Source organism: Dendrobates tinctorius, unplaced genomic scaffold (assembly GCF_039654945.1).
Source record: "Dendrobates tinctorius isolate UK_male_01 unplaced genomic scaffold, ASM3965494v1 ptg000315l, whole genome shotgun sequence".
NCBI lineage: Eukaryota > Metazoa > Chordata > Amphibia > Anura > Dendrobatidae > Dendrobates > Dendrobates tinctorius.
This window is the reverse complement of record NW_027361982.1, coordinates 5,711,145-5,717,840: the sequence shown is the minus strand read 5'-3', so window position 1 is coordinate 5,717,840 and position 6,696 is coordinate 5,711,145.

Below are 6,696 nucleotides of genomic sequence, written 5' to 3'. Positions count from 1 at the left end.
GTGTATGTGTATGTTTGGTATGAGCTGGTAACACTCCACAACTCACTTCCACTGGATGTTTTTAGGTGGCCACCCATACACACTCGTTCACACACAGGTCCGGACCTGAACATTTATTGCCACTCGTTCGTTTGTCACCACTTGGAGAACTCTTTCTGGGATTGACAACAGAGGCGTCCCCGTGTCACCACACTCACACCCCGGCACCTCACCAAGGGGTACACCACCCTCCAACCCCTTCCACCACGAGGTCTGCGCCTCCCGGGGTTGACCAACGGCGAGGGTTGAGACTTGCCCCTACTCTCCTGCAGCACATCTGCTGCCCTCACCGGAGAGGAAGGGGTCTGTTGAAGAAAGACGGCAGAGACAGTGGTTCCTAGGCAGCAGCCCTCACACGAGTACCCCAGCTGACCACTTCCCTCGCCCGTCAATCTATTACCGGGTTGTGTCTCTTCAGCCAAGGGAGGCCTAAAACAATAGGCACTGGCATCCCCTCCAAGACGTAGCATGACAAGGACTCCTCATAATGTCCGATACGCAGATGGATATTCTCTACGACCTTGGTCGAGCTCCCCTGGCTCAGTGGAACAGAGTTTGCCCGGATGGCAAGGGACATGGCGGCCTCCAGCGACCTGGGGGCGGCGTACTGCTCCAGAGTATCCTGCAACTTTGGAGACAAACCTTGCACAAATTGACTCCTACAGTTGTGGCCAAAATTATTGACACCCCTGCAATTCTGTCAGATAATACTCAGTTTCTTCCTGAAAATGATTGCAAACACAAATTCTTTGGTATTATTATCTTCATTTAATTTGTCTTAAATGAAAAAACACAAAAAGAATTGTCCTAAAGCCAAATTGGATATAATTCCACACCAAACATAAAAAGAGGGTGGACAAAAGTATTGGCACTGTTCGAAAAATCATGTGATGCTTCTCTAATTTGTGTAATTAACAGCACCTGTATCTTAACTGTGGCACCTAACAGGTGTTGGCAATAACTAAATCACACTTGCAGCCAGTTGACATGGATTAAAGTTGACTCAACCTCTGTCCTGTGTCCTTGTGTGTACCACAATGAGCATGGAGAAAAGAAAGAAGGCCAAAGAACTGTCTGAGGACTTGAGAAACCAAATTGTGAGGAAGCATGAGCAATCTCAAGGCTACAAGTCCATCTCCAAAGACCAGAATGTTCCTGTGTCTACCGTGCGCAGTGTCATCAAGAAGTTTAAAGCCCATGGCACTGTGGCTAACCTCCCTAGATGTGGACGGAAAAGAAAAATTGACAAGAGATTTCAACGCAAGATTGTGCGGATGTTGGATAAAGAACCTCGACTAACATCCAAACAAGTTCAAGCTGCCCTGCAGTCCGAGGGTACAACAGTGTCAACCCGTACTATCTGTCAGCGTCTAAATGAAAAGGGACTGTATGGTAAGAGACCCAGGAAGACCCCACTTCTTACCCCGAGACATAAAAAGCCAGGCTGGAGTTTGCCAAAACTTACCTAAAAAAGCCTAAAACGTTTTGGAAGAATGTTCTCTGGTCAGATGAGACAAAAGTAGAGCTTTTTGGGCAAAGGCATCAACATAGAGTTTACAGGAGAAAAAAAGAGGCATTCAAAGAAAAGCACACGGTCCCTACAGTCAAACATGGCGGAGGTTCCCTGATGTTTTGGGGTTGCTTTGCTGCCTCTGGCACTGGACTGCTTGACCGTGTGCATGGCATTATGAAGTCTGAAGATTACCAACAAATTTTGCAGCATAATGTAGGGCCCAGTGTGAGAAAGCTGGGTCTCCCTCAGAGGTCATGGGTCTTCCAGCAGGACAATGACCCAAAACACACTTCAAAAAGCACTAGAAAATGGTTTGAGAGAAAGCACTGGAGACTTCTAAGGTGGCCAGCAATGAGTCCAGACCTGAATCCCATAGAACACCTGTGGAGAGATCTAAAAATGGCAGTTTGGAGAAGGCACCCTTTAAATATCAGGGACCTGGAGCAGTTTGCCAAAGAAGAATTGTCTAAAATTCCAGCAGAGCATTGTAAGAAACTCATTGATGGTTACCGGAAGCGGTTGGTCGCAGTTATTTTGGCTAAAGGTTGTGCAACCAAGTATTAGGCTGAGGGTGCCAATACTTTTGTCTGGCCCATTTTTGGAGTTTTGTGTGAAATGATCAATGTTTTGCTTTTTGCTTCATTCCCTTTTGTGTTTTTTCATTTAAGACAAATTAAATAAAGATAATAATACCAAAGAATTTGTGTTTGTAATCATTTTCAGGAAGAAACTGAGCATTATCTGACAGAATTGCAGGGGTGTCAATACTTTTGGCCACAACTGTAAGTGCAGGGTCATTCCACTGAGTATTAGTGGCCCATCTCCTAAACTCTGAGCAGTACTCCTCAGCGACCCGGGCTCCCTGCTTACACCTACGGATTTGAGATTCCGCCAGGGCGACGCCATCAGGATCCCCATACACAAGCGCCAAAGAACTCGTCCACGGACTCTAAAGATGGAGAATCGTCCGGTAGGGAGAAGGCCCAGGATTGGGGATCCCCTTTAAGAAGGGACATAAAGATTCCCACCCGTTGCTCTTCACTCCCTGATGAATGAGGGCGCAGCCTGAAATACAATTTACAGGCTTGTTGAAACTCCAAGAATTTATCTCTCCCTCCAGAAAATCTGTCAGGGAGGGATATCTTGTGTTCCGGCTGAGCCTGTCTCTGAACCAAGCCCCCAAAGCCCACCAACTGCTGCAGTTGCTGCACCAATTCACTGCGCAGCCCCCTAATCTCATCAGTAAGGGTCTGCAGCATTTGGGCAAAGGTCTGAACTGGGCCCATGGCTCAGCAGAAAAAAAAAAAAGTTGTCGTTGATGATAATGTCACTTGGACCCGTCCTGTGTGACGCAACCAGCAGGCCGGTAACTAAAACAAGACGCGGCACGTGATACAGTCCTGTGTGACACGGCTCGCAGGCCGGTAACTAAAACAGCAAAACAAGGGGAAGGGAAACAGTTACAATGGTGGGCCCTGCGATAGGGACAGGGGACGTGGAGACCTCCTGCACTGCCCTGAGTCAGTGTCCCTAACGCTCCTAATGCCGATTCCGCACCGGGCGCCGATCAGGAACCTGTCGTCCTAGCACACCCTACACCTATCCCTTGCTAGGGAGCTGGGTGGCGCAGGCCTGGCCCCACCGCTGTACTAATGCACACTAAGGAAAAACACAAACGGGGAAACACAACTTAGCTTTACTCTGTTGCACTTGCTCCTCCACCAGAATGCAGCTTTCCTCCTGAATAGCTGCCACCAAGCTCTGCCAGAGCTGCAAGGAAATTCCCTCTGACTCCTTCCACACCAGGGCTCTGATTGAGCTGCCAGGACCTCTCTCTAGATCCTTCCTCCACCAAGGATGGTTGAAATGAACACTATCACCAACACTGATTGCAAACACCTGTGACTCTTTTATAGCAGAGCCAGCAATTACACCTGCATTATAATCATGTGCACTTAACTAAAGAAACTAGAGTGCAATGACGATTCACCACCACCGGGGGGCAAACTTAGAACAAAGGACACCACAGTGCAATAATCCTAATGGCCACCGGGGGCAAAAACCAACCTTAAGCACAGCTTAGGAAAAAAAAAGGTTACCTGTTCTTTTTATATGTCCTGATCCAGCATGGATCATGACACCAGGGAAGAGGAGCGCTACTGTGCACGGTAGCACACCAACCCGACAAGGCAACACAAACAAAGGTTAACAGAAATCTCCAGGCATGCAAAATATTCACCCAAATATAAGAAAGGAATGCATCGGGGTGTGTAGATAGGGGAATAAACCAAAATAGAGGATACGGAATTACCAAACATATGTTTGGGGGCTGTCTATTCCTTTGGGGGATCTGCTTCAGGGCACTTTAGATTTCACCTTTCTGTCTTTAGGCTTAGTTAGTTCTCCGGCTGTGACGAAGCGTCTAGGGCATCATAGGAATGCTCCACGGCTACTGCTAGTTGTGTGGATAGGATCAGGTGTCTGCAATCCGCTTAGATACCAACCTCTCTGGTCTCCTGGTGGCTTAGCCTGTTCCTGCCATCCTCCACGGTGACCCATTCATAACAGAATCACCAGCCTAACCGCAGACTCTAGGGTACTCAAAGGAAGGAAAGAATTGTAAAAAAAAAAAAAAAAGTGTCAGAATTTTTTTTATATATTTTTTCCCCTTTTTCTCTGGGGCCGTAGGGGGATTTTTTCTTTAATGGAGACTAAGCAATTGTCCGATCGTGTTGAGCAGCTCGCTGCTGAAGTGCGGGGAATTTCTGCCTATCTCGCTCAATCATCTGCTGTAGAACCAAAGATCCCTACTCCTGATGTGTTTTCGGGGATTGGTCAAAATTTTTGAATTTCAAGAATAACTGTAAACTATTTCTTGCTTTGAAGCCTAATTCATCTGGGAGCTCCGTGCAGCAGGTTAAAATTGTCATCTTCCTGCTGCACGGCGATCCAGAGAATTGGGCTTTTTCTCTGACACCTGGAGATCTTATTCTGGCTAATGTGGATGCGTTTTTTCAGGCCCTGGGGTTGTTGTATGATTAACCTAATGCTATTGATCAAGCTGAGAAAACCTTATTGGCATTGAACCAGGGTCAGGTTGCTGCGGAGTTATACTGCCAGAAGTTCTGAAAGTGGGCGGTCCTTACTAAATGGAATGATGATGCCCTAGCAGCTCTCTTTCGGAAGGATCTAGCAGAAACCGTAAAAGATGTTATGGTGGGATTTCCTGTCCCCTCTGGTCTTAATGACTCCATGTCATTAGCCATTCAAATTGACTGACGTTTACGTGAACGTAAAAGTACGCGAGAGGCGGTGCTGCCTTTTGAACTAACTTCTGAACCCATGCAATGTGATAAGGTTTTGTCTAGGGCGCAACGTCAAGAGTTCAGAAGGCGTAATAAGTTATGCTTCTTTTGTGGGGACGCCTCATGTTATTTCTGTCTGCTCTAAACGAGAAAAATGTTTTGCTCACGCATTTGTGGTGGGCAGTGTACAGCCTAAGTTCCTGTTGGCAGTTCCCTTGATCTCCTCCTTGTCTACTTTTTCTGCTAAGGCCTTTGTTGATTCAGGAGCAGCTTTGAAACTGATGGATCTTGACTTTGCCAAGCGTTGTGGTTTCCCCATGGTGCCCCTGAGAACCCCCATTCCCTTGAGGGGGATTGATGCTACCCCTTTGGCGGAGAATAAACCCCAGTTTTGGACCCAGGTGGTAATGCGGGTCGCCCCGGACCATCAAGAGAATTGTAAATTTTTGGTGTTGCACAATTTACATGATACTATTGTACTGGGTTTTCCTTGGTTGCAAACCCATAATCCTGTTTTAGCTTGGAAATCTCTGTCTGTGGTGAGTTGTGGTTGTCAGTGTGTTCTTAGTGACACTCCTGTTTTCTCCACCTCTCCCCAGTCTCAAGACGTTGCTATTTGGCTGATTTTCTGATGCGTTTAGTGAGATTAAGTCTGCGTCTTTGCCTCCTCATAGGAGTTATGACTGCGCAATTGAGTTAATGCCCGGTTGTAAATTTCCCACGGGTCGGCTTTTCAACTTATCTGTACCTGAACATGATGCTATGCGATCTTATATCAAGAAATCATTGGAGAAGGGTTATATCAGACCATCCTCTTCGCCTTTGGGTGCTGTTTTTTTCTTTGTGGCCAAAAAAGATGGCTCATTAAGGCCATGTATTAACTATCGTTCCCTTAACAAAATCACTGTTAAATATCAGTACCCGTTACTCATGATTTCTGATTTATTTTCCAGAGTTAAAAGTGCTTGTTGGTTTACCAAACTTGACCTCAGAGGGGCTTATAATCTTATTCGCATCAAGCACGGGGATGAATAGAAGACGGTGTTTAATACTCCGGAGGGACATTTTGAGTACCTGGTGAGGCCTTTTGGGCTCACTAATGCCCCTTTCGTCTTCCAATCTTTTATGAACGATATTTTCCGGGACCTTGTGGATAAGTTTTTGATCATTTATCTGGATGATATTTTGAGTTTTTCCATTGATTGGGATTCTCATGTGGAACATGTCCGGACTGTGTTCCGGATTTTGAGGGTAAATACTCTGTATGTTAAGGGATCGAAATATCTTTTTGGTGTACAGAGGATTTCGTTTTTGGGATTCATTTTGTCCCCGTCTGCTATTGAAATGGACCCGGCCAAGGTACAGGCCATTTATGATTGGGTTCAGCCCACTTCTCTGAAGGCTTTTCAGTTTTTGGGTTTTGCTAATTTCTACCGTAAATTTCTAAGTAATTTTTCTGGTATTGTTAAACCTCTGACGGATTTGACCAAAAAGGTGCTGATGTGGTGAATTGGTCTCCAGAGGCAGTCTCGGCATTTCAGGAGCTTAAGCGGAGATTCACTTCTGCTCCGGTTCTACGGCAACCTGATGTTTCACTCCCATTTCAGGTGGAGATAGATGCTTCTGAGATTGGTGCAGGAGCCGTTTTGTCTCAAAGAGATCCGGTAACCTCTAAGATGAATCCCTGTGCCTTCTTTTCTAGAAAAATTTCTCCATCTAAACGTAACTGTGACGTTTTTAGGTACAAGCTACGTCAGAGAGTGGACCCTCTGGATCGCGGATCCGGAGCCCCTGGGCCGAGCACACCAGGTCAAGACCGACCCCTATACAGGGATCGTT